This window comes from Arvicanthis niloticus, chromosome 15 (assembly GCF_011762505.2).
Source record: "Arvicanthis niloticus isolate mArvNil1 chromosome 15, mArvNil1.pat.X, whole genome shotgun sequence".
Lineage (NCBI taxonomy): Eukaryota > Metazoa > Chordata > Mammalia > Rodentia > Muridae > Arvicanthis > Arvicanthis niloticus.
In genome coordinates this window covers 13,689,181-13,695,607 of record NC_047672.1, presented here as the reverse complement: position 1 = coordinate 13,695,607, position 6,427 = coordinate 13,689,181, and the positions used below count along the sequence as shown (strand labels likewise).

Sequence of the window (6,427 nt, the reverse complement as noted above, 5' to 3'; positions counted from 1 at the left end):
CTATATAAGGACATTGGAAGAAGGAAGATTCATTCTTCTTCACCTGGCTTGCACTTACTTGCCAGCCAGCACTTGTGTTGTGACCTACTTTGAGAGAAGGCCAGTTGAAACTAATACCTAGTTTGGACCACCTAGTGTGCCGGAGCAAGTACAAGATCCTTGGACATCCCCTTGTTGGGCAGCTGGACTCCAGAGTATAAGTCTTCACAATCAATTGGCTCCCTCCAGAGTGATATTCCATAAGTTCTGGTACTCTAGAGAACCCTGACTAATACAGAAGGAAGCATGGATGTCTTTAGCTTCGAGCCCAAAAAGATGACCAGAGAGGACTGGAGGAAAAAGAAGAAGCTAGAAGAACAGAGAAAACTGGGCACTGCTCCTGCAGAAGTGGATGAAGAGGGAAAAGATATCAACCCTCATATTCCTCAGTATATTTCTTCGGTTCCATGGTACATTGATCCAACGAAGAGACCCACTTTAAAGCATCAGAGGGCACAGCCAGAGAAAGAGAAGCAATTGAGTTCACCTGGGGAATGGTACAAGAGAGGCGTAAAGGAGAATTGTATAACTACTAAGTACCGCCAGGGTGCCTGTGAGAACTGCGGAGCCATGACCCACAAGAGGAAAGATTGCTTCGAGAGGCCAAGGCGGGTTGGAGCTAAATTCACAGGTACCAACATGGCTCCAGATGAGCACATCCAGCCTCAGCTGATGTTTGCCTATGATGGCAAGAGAGACCGGTGGAATGGCTACAATCCGGAAGAACACATGAAGATTGTTGAGGAATACGCCAAAGTGGATCTGGCCAAGCGAACATTGAAAGCTCAGAAACTGCAAGAAGAGTTAGCCTCTGGAAAGTCCATGGAGCAAGCTGATTGTCCAAAAGCCCAGTGGGGAGAAGAGGAACCCAATTGTCAGATGGAAAAGGATCCTGCCAGTGAAGATGAGGATGAAGACAAGTATGCAGATGATCTTGACATGCCTGGGCAGAATTTCGACTCTAGGAGACGCATTACTGTTCGGAATCTCAGGATTCGTGAAGATATTGCCAAATATTTGAGGAATTTAGATCCAAATTCTGCCTATTATGACCCCAAAAGTAGAGCGATGAGAGAGAATCCTTACTCCCATGCAGGAAAGAATCCAGATGAAGTGAGCTACGCTGGAGATAACTTTGTTCGCTACACAGGCGACACCATCTCCATGGCTCAGACACAAGTGTTTGCTTGGGAAGCCTACGACAGGGGGTCTGAAGTGCATCTGCAGGCAGATCCTACCAAACTAGAGCTGCTGTATAAGTCCTTCAAAGTCAAGAAAGAAGACCTGAAAGAGCAGCAGAAGGAGAGCATCCTGGAAAAGTATGGTGGGCAAGAACACCTAGATGCTCCTCCAGCCGAGCTGCTCTTAGCCCAGACAGAAGACTATGTGGAGTACTCCAGGCATGGAAAGGTCCTTAAAGGCCAGGAGCGGGCTGTCGCCTGCTCCAAGTACGAGGAAGACGTGAAGATCAACAACCACACACATATCTGGGGATCTTACTGGAAAGAAGGCCGCTGGGGCTACAAATGCTGTCACTCTTTCTTTAAGCATTCCTATTGCACTGGAGAAGCTGGGAAGGAGAGTGCTAATTCAGAGGAATGTATTTTAAGTGATGCAACTGGAGAAGGGTCTGTGAAGAAACCTCAGACTCTCATGGAGCTGCATCAGGAGAAACTAAAAGAGGAGAAGAAGAAGAAGAGGAAGAAGAAGGAACAGGGAAAGAGCAGGTCTGACAGCAATGATGAGGAGAGGAAGCAGGAGAAACTGCAAAAGGCACTGAATGCAGAGGAGGCTCGCCTTCTTCAGGTGAAGGAGGTCATGCAGACTGAGGAGAGCAAGAGGCCCTACAACAGCATATATGAAACCCAGGAGCCCACAGAAGAGGAAATGGAGGCTTACAGGAGGAAACGGCAGAGGCCAGATGACCCCATGGCCTCTTTCTTAGGACAGTAACTGGTCAGGATCAGACACATACACAGTATGTTCTTTTCAGCTCCTTGCTGCCCATACATAGAAAATCTTTATCTATCCTTCTTGCTGCCTGACATTAATACATTTTTCTGAAGTCTCCAAGTCTGTCTCCTCAACAGTCAAGAAACAAAACAAGCAAGAAGAACATACAATTGTGATAAGGGTTAAACTCATCCATCCTAATGAATGATTTGAAGGAGAGTTTGGCTCTCTTCTTGCCAAGTGTCTTGCAGAACCTGCCACGATGGCTCAGCAGTTCAGAGCACTGACTGCTCTTGCAGGGGTTCTGAGTTCAATTCCCAGCAAACACAGGGTGAATCCCAACCATCTGTGATGGGGATCTGATGCTTTCTTCTGGTGTGTACTTATATACATACAATAAATCTGTCAATCATTAAAAAAAAAAAAAAAACAGAAAGTGTTTTTTGTGTTCCTTCAGACTTGCTTTTCTTTTTAAGCAGATTATGTCATCTGTCACCTTTCCAGACAGCCAGGATGAATAGGAGATAAAAGGTAGAAAGCAAAGATGGCTGTTATACCAGCATAAGTTCAGAAGACCAGTGCATGGAGGACAGAGTGGGGAAGTGGTTGGTGGAGCCAGCTGAGAGCTGCAGTCTCATGACTGGATGCTGGAGAGTTCCAGGCTTCACTGTGCCTCACTCAATCCTCAGTCCCTCACAAAATGAGGACTTGCTCTATGTCGTACAAAGTGGAGTTTTGATCACCATGAACACTCAGTGTCGCAATGCTGAGATGTTGGGACTAATTCAGTGATGTGTGAATGTTCAGACTGCTCTATCCAAATGTGTTTGGCCTGATAGTGGAAATTAGCAGTCCTAGTATTCAGGGACTACACATGTTTCTTTGTGCTATAGACTATGATTATCAAGGTGAGATTAAGGTAATGGCCAAGGATACAGACGATCGTCAGCATTCCTACAGGAAGGAGGATAGCTCAACTATTGTTACTTCCATTGTTTCCTACTAATCACAAATTTTAAGAGCCCTAAGAGAGAAGATCAAGGCTTTGGTTCCTTTGATGCATACTGGGTACAACTTTAGTTAAAAACCTATGACAATATGGCTTGATGGAAAGGCATTCCAAGGCTTGGTTGATACAGGGGCCAATGTGACTTTCATAAAACAAAGTGATTGGCCCACCACCTGGCCTCTGACCCCAACCTTGACCAACTTAAGAGGTATTGGCCAAAGTCAAACCCACAACAAAGCTCTAAGGTGCTGACATGGAAAGATAAAGAAGGAAGTAAAGGAAATATACAACCCTATGTCATCTCAGGCCTTCCTATTAATCTCTGCAGCCCAGATCTCTTATCCCAGTTGGGATTGATTATGTGCAGCCCTAATGAAGTAATCATGGCTCAAATGATAAACTCTGGATTTTCCGAGGAAAGGATTTTTAAAAAGTGAAGATGGGATTACTTATTCCATTGAGGCCCATGGCAACACTGGAAGAAGAGGCTTGGGGTATTTTTGATGGGGGCTGTTGACTTACCTGCATCCCCAGGGTGTTGTGCCGATCCCATCACCTGGAAGGGGGACTTGCCCATCTGGGTGGATCAGTGGTCCCTAACCACTGAAAAATTACAAGCTGCTCAGTTGCAATTGCAGTTGTAATTGCAGGAGCAGTTACAGACAGGACATTTAGAGGAGAGTAACTCCTCCCTGTAATACCCCAGTATTTGTCACCCAGAAAAAAAAAAAATCAGGAAAGTGGAGGTTATTGCAAGACTTGAGGGCTGTTAATTCAACCATGATTCGGATGGGAGCCTTACAACCCGGGCTGCCCACACCGGTGGCCATACCTTTAGGCTATTATAAATAATTATAGATTTAAAAGATTGTTTTACTATCCCCTTGCATCCTGAAGACAGAAAGTGTTTTGCTTTCAGTGTTCCCACTATAGACTTTAGAGAACCCACGGAGAGGTACCAGTGGTCTCACGTGGCTCTTGAGTACTCAGAGACAGGAAAGGGAGGCTAGAGTCTTCTGACCTAAGACAGGCACAGTGTTTGTAAGTTTTCCCAGCCTTCCCTTTTGAAAACATTAAAAAGGGGAACCTGTTGGGTGCCAACTCCTAGCAGAAAGCTGCTATCTTCTTTGCAGCCATCACGGGCCATGTATTTGCAGCTTGATTCTCATCAGGGTGGAAAAGTGACTTGTTTTTCTAGCATGATGTTTTTGCAAGCAGCCTAAAACAGCTGAGCACACTCTGGTAAACATCTTGTTTTTCTCAGACATATCCTGAACTTGTTTAGTGTCTCCAGCTGCACTCCCCTGCTTGTGCTTATATACCCATGATTTTCTTTCAATAAATGAGCCTTGATCAGAAAACTTTGTCTTGGCTCCATTCTTCCTGTCTCTTTCCCTTCCATCTCCACCCAGTCTCTCTTGCAGACCCTGTTGACTGACCCGTGGGTCAGGTCACTTCTTCCCAGACACCAGTGCACAGGTGCTATACCTGCTGAGGCACTCAAGGGCTTGATTACCAAGAAGGACCTGGAGCTCTGCAGAGACATCAGCCAGGTGCTCAAACTTTCTGCCAAGAAAGTTTCTGTCAAGAAGCCTTGAACACAAAGACTGGGAAGAGGCCCATAGTACCCCAACCTGCAGCCAGTGGTACCTTCAAGTCCAGTTGCCCTCAGGGACCTCAGTTCCCTCCCAGAACAGGATGAACCACATCTCGGGCCTAACCCTTGAGTGCCACAGGCAGCCTGTTCTGCCATGGTTTCAACATTTCCCATCTGCCCTTTCAGTTTTGTTGACAATCTCCCTAGGCTTTGTCCACCTGAACTGAAGATGTTCCAGCAATGCACTACTCTGAAAATTTCATGCACTCTTTCTACACTTTCCACTAGGGACATTAATAGCACTTCTGTTTTGTGGTTTAAGTTTGAGACAGGGTCTGTATGCAGACTCATGGCTGTCATTGAACCAAATGACCATCAGGTCCCCATCCTCTGTTTTTGGTGCTTTAAAGCCTTAATTTCTGATTGATGTTTCTCTCTCTCTCTCTCTCACACACACACACACACACACACGAGAGAGAGAGAGAGAGAGAGAGAGAGAGAGAGAGAGACAGAGACAGAGACAGAGAGACAGTGAGAGACACACTAGACAGATACACAGAGGCCCACTGAGAGAGGGAGCATGAGAGAGCATGAGAGAGCAGGAATACTCCTTAGGACAAGCCCAGGAACGACAGAAATCTCTTGTGGAGTAGGGCTTAAAGATTTTCAGTAGGAATACAGACTGTGAAAGAGGGGCAGAGGGGCTTCCTCCCTTTATCCAGAAGGGTATTGGGTATTCCTGGTTGTCAACTTGACTATATCCTGAAGGAACTACAATCCAGAACTGGAGGGCTCACCTATGATCCAGATCTTGAAGGTGAAAAACACAAGTTTCTGACCTGGATCTTGGTATGTGGATCTTGAGTCATAGTGGCCATGAAAAGCTTAGGCCCAGGCAACGTAGTACATACCTTTAATATCAGGAGACTAAGGCAAGGAGATCTGAGTTCAAGGTCAGCATGGGACAAAGCAAGTCCCAGAAACGGGCATGATGGCACAAACCTTTAATCTGGGCCACATCCTTCTGCTAGAGCCTACATAAGGATATTGGAAGAAGACTCACTCTTTCAATTAATGAGCTTTGATTATTCTGCATAGTGTGTCCTGTTTCTGGACAGTATTTTTGTCTGTAGATGAATAGGAAATTTCTGCCCAATGGCTACCTTGCCAGGATGTACAACCTCACCTGGAGGTATAGATGATCAGTTTCTTCTTTAAATCCAAGAATGGGATGCTGTCAAGAGCAGATATGTCTCAGTGACAAATGATTAAATAACATTAAATGTCACATTCTGTGGATTTCTGATGTTTTTGAAAACTATGTAATCTGGACTGTTGTCCTTTTAACTACTCTCAGCTATTTCTGATTAAAATATCTTGAAAGCACTCTTACAATTGAGTCACAACCACGAGGTTGTTATCTGTCCCTTAACATGTATGCTTAATTATCTAAAATCATTTTGTAAGGGCATTTATAGAAGGACTGGGTCTAAGCTTTGTATTCTTAAATTTTTGTATCAGTAGAAGACATTCATACCAATGAAAGTCTGAATTCTGTATCAAAATAAATTCTGTACCAAAGCAAGCAATCAGAACTTCAATTTAAAGATTTCTACCAAATGACATTATGGTTACACAATTAATACTAGCTATTTTCTTTCTGTTCAAATTATGACCATTTCTAAATTCCCCAGTAAAACCACCTAGAAAATCCACCTCCAGCCTCCCAAACCTAGGGAACTGGGACGATGAGTCTCCATAACTTCTTCCTGCTGAATATGGGCGTTGATTTATCTTTAAGGGGCAGAGGGGGCTGGGGGGGAGGATGA

The 6,427-nt window shown here is 44.7% G+C and overlaps 1 pseudogene; it reads left to right on the top strand.

Annotated features, from left to right (window-relative positions):
* Positions 1-309: 309 nt before the first annotated feature.
* LOC117720976 (pre-mRNA-splicing factor SLU7 pseudogene) lies at positions 310-1,992 on the top strand (annotated as a pseudogene).
* Positions 1,993-6,427: the final 4,435 nt, after the last annotated feature.